The following is an 8298-nucleotide window of genomic DNA, read 5'->3' as shown; positions in this document are numbered from 1 at the left end:
ATCACCTGTTTTATCCATCCCCCACCCACCTTCCCTCTGGTAATCATCGGTTCTCTGTAATTAAGAGTCAGTTTCCCAAGAAAAAAGGAGTGAAAATATCAGTGAGGATGACAAAACATGAGACACCTAACTGTGGGAAAAGAACAAGGGGCAGTGGAAAGGGAGGTGGGCGGAGGGTTAGGATGACTGGGTGATGGACACTGAGGGGGGCACTTGGCAGGATGAGCACTGGGTGTTATGCTAAATGTTGGCAAATTGAACTCCAATAAAAAAAAATAAAAAAAAAAAAGAGTCCCTTTCCCAGTTTGCCTCTTTCTTTTCCTCTCTTTGCTCATTTTGTTTCTTAAATTCCACATATGAGAAAAATCGTGTGGTATTTTTCTTTCTTTGACTGGCTTATTTCGCTTAGTACTCTCTAACTCCATCCATGTCATTGCAAATGGCGATTCTACTCTTTTTTTTTTTTTTTCCTACTCTTCTTTACGGCTGAATAATAGTCCACTGCATATGCATGCATATATACACATCATCCTTTTTTTTTCTTTCTCAAATCTAGAGTTAGGGTTAGGGACAGTAAAGGGGATGTACTTGGTATCCTGCAGTTTATAGGCCAATCCCAGAGTTACCATAAACCTAACCCTGGAGAGAGGTCTCTGAAATTACATGAAATTTAATTGGCCAACTTAAGTCCTGTCCTCTCACTTTTCAACATATTATATCCCACTCACAGCCAGAATAGGATGGAGATTGAGAGGGAAATTAGTTAGAAAGAAATAAATAATACCAAATTTGATTCTGCTACACACATACACCTATTTAATATTTTTTTTTCTTTCTGACAACTTTCCTACTTTCTGTTTCTGTTCCTCTCACATCATTTGTCTTTTCTATATTTAGACTTCAGGTCTATCAGTGATTCCAGAATACCTTTAGATACTGCTTAGTCCTGATGGCAAAACCCAAATGAATGATTCTCTAGTATCCACATTCTAAAAACTAAATCACAAAATAGTTTCCTCTTCCAAGCTAACATTTTTCTCAACATATTTTACCAGATATGTATAGATCTAGAAATTATGACACAAAAGTCTCAAGATAAAACTTTGAAAGGAAATGCTTTTGATCCACTGGCAAAATTGTCAGTAAACATTTTACTTATCTGTGTGTTTAATTGCCATACTCCCCCCAAATATTTTGAAAGTTGATAATTTTATTTCTTCTGAAGTTGGGAAAAGAACCCAGAAATATGTTTAAGACATCACCAGTTTCAACATAAGAAAAATGCCACTCATGCTTATATATTATCATTTTAATTCAACTGCAGATGAGAACAAAGATAGGAGACATCTCCAATTAGTTACACAGACTAAAATGGAGTCACGTTCTGGCAATGCTCTTAGAAATCCAGGTTAAATCAACAAAGTTTGTAGTTTTGTAACTGTTCTTTGAAATTATATTATGTATCAGTAGCACTAATGATTCCACTTAACAGCATTGTTATTTTCTCTTGAATTATAAGACTAGAAGGCGGAACTGGGGAGACCCGGGCTTGCGCAACCTAAACAGTGCCGGGAGCAAGGAAGGTGGCCGATGCGCAGTGCTGCACATGCGCGGGCTCCGCTCCCTGGGGGACAGTTGAGAACCCGACCGTGTGGCTAGCTGGGCTCAGAGTGGAGGAGGGTCAGGATGGACGAGGACGTGCTGACTACTCTGAAGATCCTCATCATCCGTGAGAGTGGCGTGGGCAAGTCCAGCCTGCTCTTGAGATTCATAGATGATACTTTCGATACGGAACTTACAGCAACGATAGCTTTCTTGTTCCAGAAGCGAGGCAGTGCCAGAAACCACTAGAATGGAGGCGAAATTGACTTCCATGCTCTTCCTGAAGATGGAGAAGTGGTTAAGGCCGTGATCTTCGGGGACAAGCCAGACGGTCACTCTGACCAGGTGCCCTACATCCTGATCTGGCAGGACATGATCGAGAATCCCCCTCCTTGGATAAAACCATTTTTACACCCCCAAAGCAGGACCTACCAAGATTCTAGCCCTGCGGAAAGCCGAGAAGGAGACCGACTCTACGACCCAACCCCTTTATCCAGTCTTCCAGGATTCCTCCCCGGAGGACCAGATCCTCCCGCTGACCTACTGGGCACCCCCTCCCCCTTCCACCCCTCCATTGGAGGCACTGGGGCCTGCAGAAGGGGCGCCACCCCTCCCTGATGAGGGAGTCCCTGTGCACGGGTCAGCAGCTGGGACACACGTAGGGACCCACCGGGCGGCCCCACCTCCAAATGCGGGCTGGCCGACTCCACCACCCTTCCTCTCCCCGCCATGCCCCATCCCCCATGACGAGACTGGCGGACAGCTAATGTTATATTGCAAAGTTCTCTGATAATGCGAGAGATCTAATGGGGCTTTTAGATACTGTTCTCTTTACCCACCAGCCTACTTGGGATGACTGCCAACAGCTCTTTCAGGTTCTCCTCACCACCGAAGAGAGAGAACGAATTCAGGTGGAAGCCTGGAAGTCTGTCCTGGGAGAAGACAGCTGACTCAAAACCCAGACCTCATAAATGCTGCCTTCCCCTTATCCTGCCCCACCTGGGACTACAACTTGACTGAAGGTAAGGAGAGACTCTGGGTCTACCGCCAGACTCTAATGGCAGGTCTCAAGGCTGCCATGCAAGCCTACCAATCTGGCCAAGGTCTATGATATAAGACAGGGTAAGGATAAGGGTTCAGCAGCCTTCTTAGAATCGTGGAGGCTTTTAGGCAGTGCACCCCTATGAACCCAGAGGCCCCAGAAACAAAGGCCGCAATTATCATGGCTTTTGTTAACCAGGCCGCTCTGGACATTAAAAAGAAATTGCAAAGAGTAGAGAGACTAGGAGAGAAGAGCTTGCAGGACTCAGTAATAGTAGCACTGTCAAGAGCCTATAATAATAGAGGAAGTCCAGAAGAACAATAAACCAAACTAAGTGAGCAGCAGACCTGAAACCTGGCCAAGATCCTGCTAGCTACAACCATGGATGACCCACAGGAAAGATGGAGACACCTCAAGAAGCTGGCTTCAGGGACAGGTAAGGAGGATGGCCCTGGTCCCCATCGGGAGTGCCCTAAGCTGAACAAAAACCAATGTGCTTTTTGCAAAGAAAAGGGCCACTGGGTGAAAGACTGCCCTAAGAAAAGATCTTAGGCCCCTGCCAAGATCTTGTAAACGGAGGACCTGGACAATTAGGGGAGTTGGGGTTCGGCACCCCTCCCCGAGCCCAGGGTAACTCTTAGAGTGGAGAGGCAACCTGTTGAATTCCTAGTGGACACTAGGGCACAACATTTGGTTTTATTACAACCCCAAGGGAAATTGGCAAACAAGACTTCATGGGTATAAGGGGCCACGGGCACCAAACAGTACTCATGGACTACCTGAAGAACTGAGGATCTCGGCATGGGCCGGGTATCCCATTCCTTCATGGTCATCCCTGAGTGTTCCTACCCATTGTTAGGTTGGGATTTGCTCACCAAGATGGGGACACAAATTTGCTTCCACCCTGAAGGAGCAAAAGTCCTAAACAAGGAGGGGCACCCTATTCAAGTGCTTGTCCTGAGTTTAGAAGACGAGTATCGTCTCCACCAAACACCATCAGCCCCAATGACTGACATTGACCGTTAGCTGTGGGAATTTCCCCAAGTGTGGGCAGAAACTGGGGGAATTGGGCTGGCCTGGCACTGACCGGCCACATACATAGAACTAAAGCCAGGGGCAGACCCTGTCAGGGTCTGTCAATACCCTATGCCTCTCGTAGCATGTACGGGAATCACACCCCACATACGGCAACTACTGGACTCGGGCATATTAAGGCCCTGCCAATCGGCATGGAACACACTCCCTTGCTGCTGGTTCAGAAACCGCACTCTAATGATTACAGGCCAGTCCAGGACTTAAGAGAAGTCAACCAGCAGCGAGTAGAGGATATGCATCCTACAGTCCCAAACCCATACACCCTCCTCTCCACTCTGCCTCCAGACAAAACTTGGTATACGGTATTAGATTTAAAAGGCACCTTTTTCAGCCTGCCTTTAGCACTCAAGAGCCAAGACCTCTTCACCTTTGAATGGACGGGCCCTGAGAAAGGCATCAATGGACTCAACTACCACAAGGATTCAAAAATTCATTGACCATCTTCAATGAGGCCTTACACGAAGACTTCAGTGAGTTCCATTCCGTGCACCCTCATTTGACCTTATTACAATATGTAGATGATATCCTGTTGGCGGCGGAGGACCAGGACACATGCCTGCAAGGCACCAGGGACTTGCTCCAGACAATAGCGGCTCTAAGATACCGGGCCTCAGCTAAAAAATCCCAGATCTGCAGAGCACAGGTGAGCTACCTTGGGTACAAATTAAAGGATGGACAAAGATGGTTAACGGATGCACAGAAGGAAACCATCTTAAAGATCCCACAGCCACAAACCATCCACCAGGTACGTGAATTCCTGGGGTAAGCAGGGTTCTGTCGATTATGGATTCCGGGTTTTGCCGAGATGGTCAGACCCCTCTATGAGGCCACCAGGCACTAGCAAAATTTTGAATGGACAGGGGCCATGAACAGAGCTTTTAACGACCTTAAACAGGCCTTGCTGTCTGCCCTGGCTCTCGGGTTGCCTGACCTAGCCAAGCCCTTCTACCTGTATGTGGATGAGAAAGACAGGGTGGCAAAAGGGGTCCTTGTCCAGTACACAGGTCCCAGGAAGAGACCCATAGCCTATATATCTCCAAAAAGCTGGACACGGTGGCTGCTGGATGGCCCCCATACTTAAAAATTATTGCCGTGGTGGCCACTATGGTCAAGGACACAGGCAAGCTGGCCATGGGGCAAGAACTGCATGTTACCACCCCACATGCTATTGAAGGGGTACTCAAATGCCCCCAGACCACTGGATCAACAATGCCCATCTGACCCATTATCAGAGCCTACTGCTAAACCCCTTCAGAATTTTATTTAAGCCACCAACAACCCTGAATCCAGCAATGCTACTCCCTAATCCAGACTGGGATTGCATGACTGTCAAGAAATTTTGGCACAGGTGCACAGAATCAGAGCTATCTCCAGGACTAGCCACTGCCGAATGCAGACGCCACCTGGTACACGGACGGCAGCAGTTTTGTCCGAGAAGGAGTCAGATATGCGGGGGCTGCCGTAACCAAGGAAACGGAGACAATCTGGGCAGAGCCACTGGCAGCCCGAATGTCGGCTCAATGGGCAGAATTGATCGCACTGGCCAAGGCGCTGACCATGGGAGAAGGTAAATGAATAAACATTTACGCCGACAACAGGTACGCCTTTGCCACCGCTCATATCCATGGAGCCCTTTACAGAGAGAGAGGGCTTCTGACAGCAGAGGGAAAGACTATTAAGAACAAAACAGGGATCCTTGAACTCCTGAGGGCCCTCTGGCTGCCCAAGGCATTAGCTATCATCCATTGTCCGGGACACCAAAAGGCAGACACACCAGTAGCCAGGAGAAACGGGCTAGCCCATTTGAAAGCAAAGGAGGCAGCCCTTTCAGTGACCCAGGTCTTAGCAGCCACGCTACCCGATCCGGGGGCACTGACCCTGCCAGACACCCCCAACTATACTGATGCTGATTTACACTGGATCAAACGCTTGCCTATGACCCAGTGCTTGCGCGGCTGGTGGAGTGCTGCAGACTCCAGCATTATCCTGCCAGAGGAACTGGAGTATTCATATGGGAATAAGGAAGATGGGAACAAGGAAGACCTCATACAATACACAAAGATCACTATTAAAGACTGTTGAGCAAAAATCGAGCAGATTGTGGCAAGCTGCCACACATGCCAGTTAACTAATGCCACCGCCCGTGGATCTAACCCGGGCACCCGGCTCTGAGGGGACTACCCAGGAGCCTACTGGGAAGTGGACTTCACTGAGGTAAAACCTGGAAAATACAGATACAGGTATTTACTATTTACTAGTATTTGTAGATAACTTTTTCAGGAGGGACAGAGGCTTTTCCCACCAAACGTGAAACAGCACAGACCATGACCAAGAAATCCTGTTAAGATTGGATCAGACAACAGCCCAAGATTCATCTCTAAGGTAACACGGGGAGTGGCACTGGTACTTGGGATAGATTGGAAATTACATTGTGCATATAGGCCTCAAAGCTCAGGACAGGTAGAGAGGATGAACAGAACATTAAAGGAGACCTTAACTAAATTAGCCCTGGAGACTGGCAAGGACTGGGTGACTCTCCTCCCCTCTGCCCTGTATAGGGTGAGGAACTCACCTATAAGATGGGACTTACCCCCTACGAAATCATGTTCGGTATTCCTCCACCTATTATCCCCAATTTAAAACCTGAGGTGCTTACTGAGTTTGATGATCACCAACTCCTTTTCTCCCTCCAAATGTTACAACGAACCCATGAACAGGAGTGGCCTAAGCGGAGGGCCCTCTACAAGACTGGGCCACCCCTGGCCCCCATCGATACCGGCCAGGTGACTGGGTGTATATCTGGAGATACCAACACCAGACACTTCAGCCTCGCTGGAGGGGACCCTACATCATGATCCTGACCACTCCCACTGCTCTCAAAGTCAATGGGATTACTCCCTGGGTCCACTACACCCACGTCCAGCCAGCTGATCCACACTCCACACGCCATTCTCAAGGGCTTTGTTCCAGAATGGAAAAGCCAACCAGACAAGGACAATCCCCTAAAGCTAAGACTGTGCTGTTCTCACTTATTTCCCACCTCCAAGACTCCCTAGTCTGAGGTTGTCCTTCAAAATAGAAGGGGATTAGACTCAGTCTTCTTACAACAAAGGCAGGGGGGTGGGGTGGGATGGGTTATGTGCTGCCTTAAACATAGGATATTGCTTCTTCACTGGGATGTAAATGGGAGCGAGAACAGCAACAAGGTTGGTTCAAATCCTGGTTTAATCATTCCCCCTGGCTCACTCTGAGAGCAACCTGGACCCATGATAGGGTCCTTCCTTAGGTTCCTCTGAGAGGGGGAAATGTCAAGGCCGAGAAAATTAAGGCCATTCCACCTGAAGTTCAGCGTTAGCACAAGTACAGCCATCTCAGGCCCTTGTGGATAAGAGCTGAAATTTACATTACCTCAGTTACAGGAAAAAAAACAGCTTACAGCTTAACCCTGGAAAGCCCCATATTAGAATGAGAACAAAGCTCAATGCTCTTGAAAGCCCCTTATCAGAAGGTAAACGGAACTTGACAAATTCCTCCACCCCTTCTGGAGGTCCCCTAGACCAGCCCATAAAACTAAGCTGGAACCCACCTCGGGGTCCAAGTCCCTGCTCCGCTGTGTCGGGTATACTTGGACCTAAGCTCGAGCTTGTAAATAAACCCTCATGTATTTGAAAAAAAAAAAAAAAAAAGAATTATTAGACTAGTTGTCTATCAATATAAGTGAAATCTGAGGAATACATACATTTATTTACCCTCTGGCCTCTGGTTCCCCATCTACAAAATGATGACTATAATAGTACCTATATCATAGATATAATATTAATAAATTACATAAAGTGCTTAACACAATGCCTGGTACAGAGAAAGTCCCCATTAAATAGTAGTTATTACTATTTTTATTATGAAATTCAGGTTTCAGATTTCTGAAGTATGGCAAAGATGAGCACATCATTGCTAAAACCTCTACAGAAGGGAACACTTCTGTCAAGAAATAGCAGTATAGTGTTATTTCAAAGATACTGAAATTCAAAGTCAAAGTTGCTCATTAGAAAAGTTTTTTTTAGTAGTTAAATTGGTAGGAGTTACAAGGCAATGATTACATAATTCAAAATACTATTGCAAACCTCTATGTTTATTGCAGCAGTATTTACAATAGCTTAGACGTAGAAGAAAACTAAGTGTCTATGATAAATGAATGAAGATAGATGCACAGAAGACAGACAGACACACACATGCACACACACTGGAATATTATTCAGCTACAAAAAAGAATGAAATCTTGCCATTTGCTACAACATGGATGGATATTCCAGGTATCATGCTAAGTGAAACAAGTGAGACAGAGAAATAAATACCAGATGATTTCACTTTTATGTAGAATCTAAAAAACAAATGAACAAACATACAGAAAACAGAAACAAACTCATAAATACAAAAAGGAAACGGGTGGTTGCCAAAGGAAAGAAGAGTGGGAGGATGCATGAAACAGGTGAATGGGATTAAGAGGGACAAACTTCTAGTTCTAAAACAGTAAGTCACCGAGATGAAAAGTACAGCATAGG

The 8298-nt window shown here is 46.3% G+C and overlaps 1 pseudogene; it reads left to right on the top strand.

Moving 5' to 3' along the window:
* Positions 1–1686: 1686 nt before the first annotated feature.
* Positions 1687–5821, top strand: LOC121474009 (annotated as a pseudogene).
* Positions 5822–8298: the final 2477 nt, after the last annotated feature.

Source organism: Vulpes lagopus, chromosome 12 (assembly GCF_018345385.1).
Source record: "Vulpes lagopus strain Blue_001 chromosome 12, ASM1834538v1, whole genome shotgun sequence".
Taxonomy (NCBI): domain Eukaryota; kingdom Metazoa; phylum Chordata; class Mammalia; order Carnivora; family Canidae; genus Vulpes; species Vulpes lagopus.
Note: the sequence above shows the minus strand (reverse complement) of the source record. Positions and strands in the feature narration are given on the sequence as shown.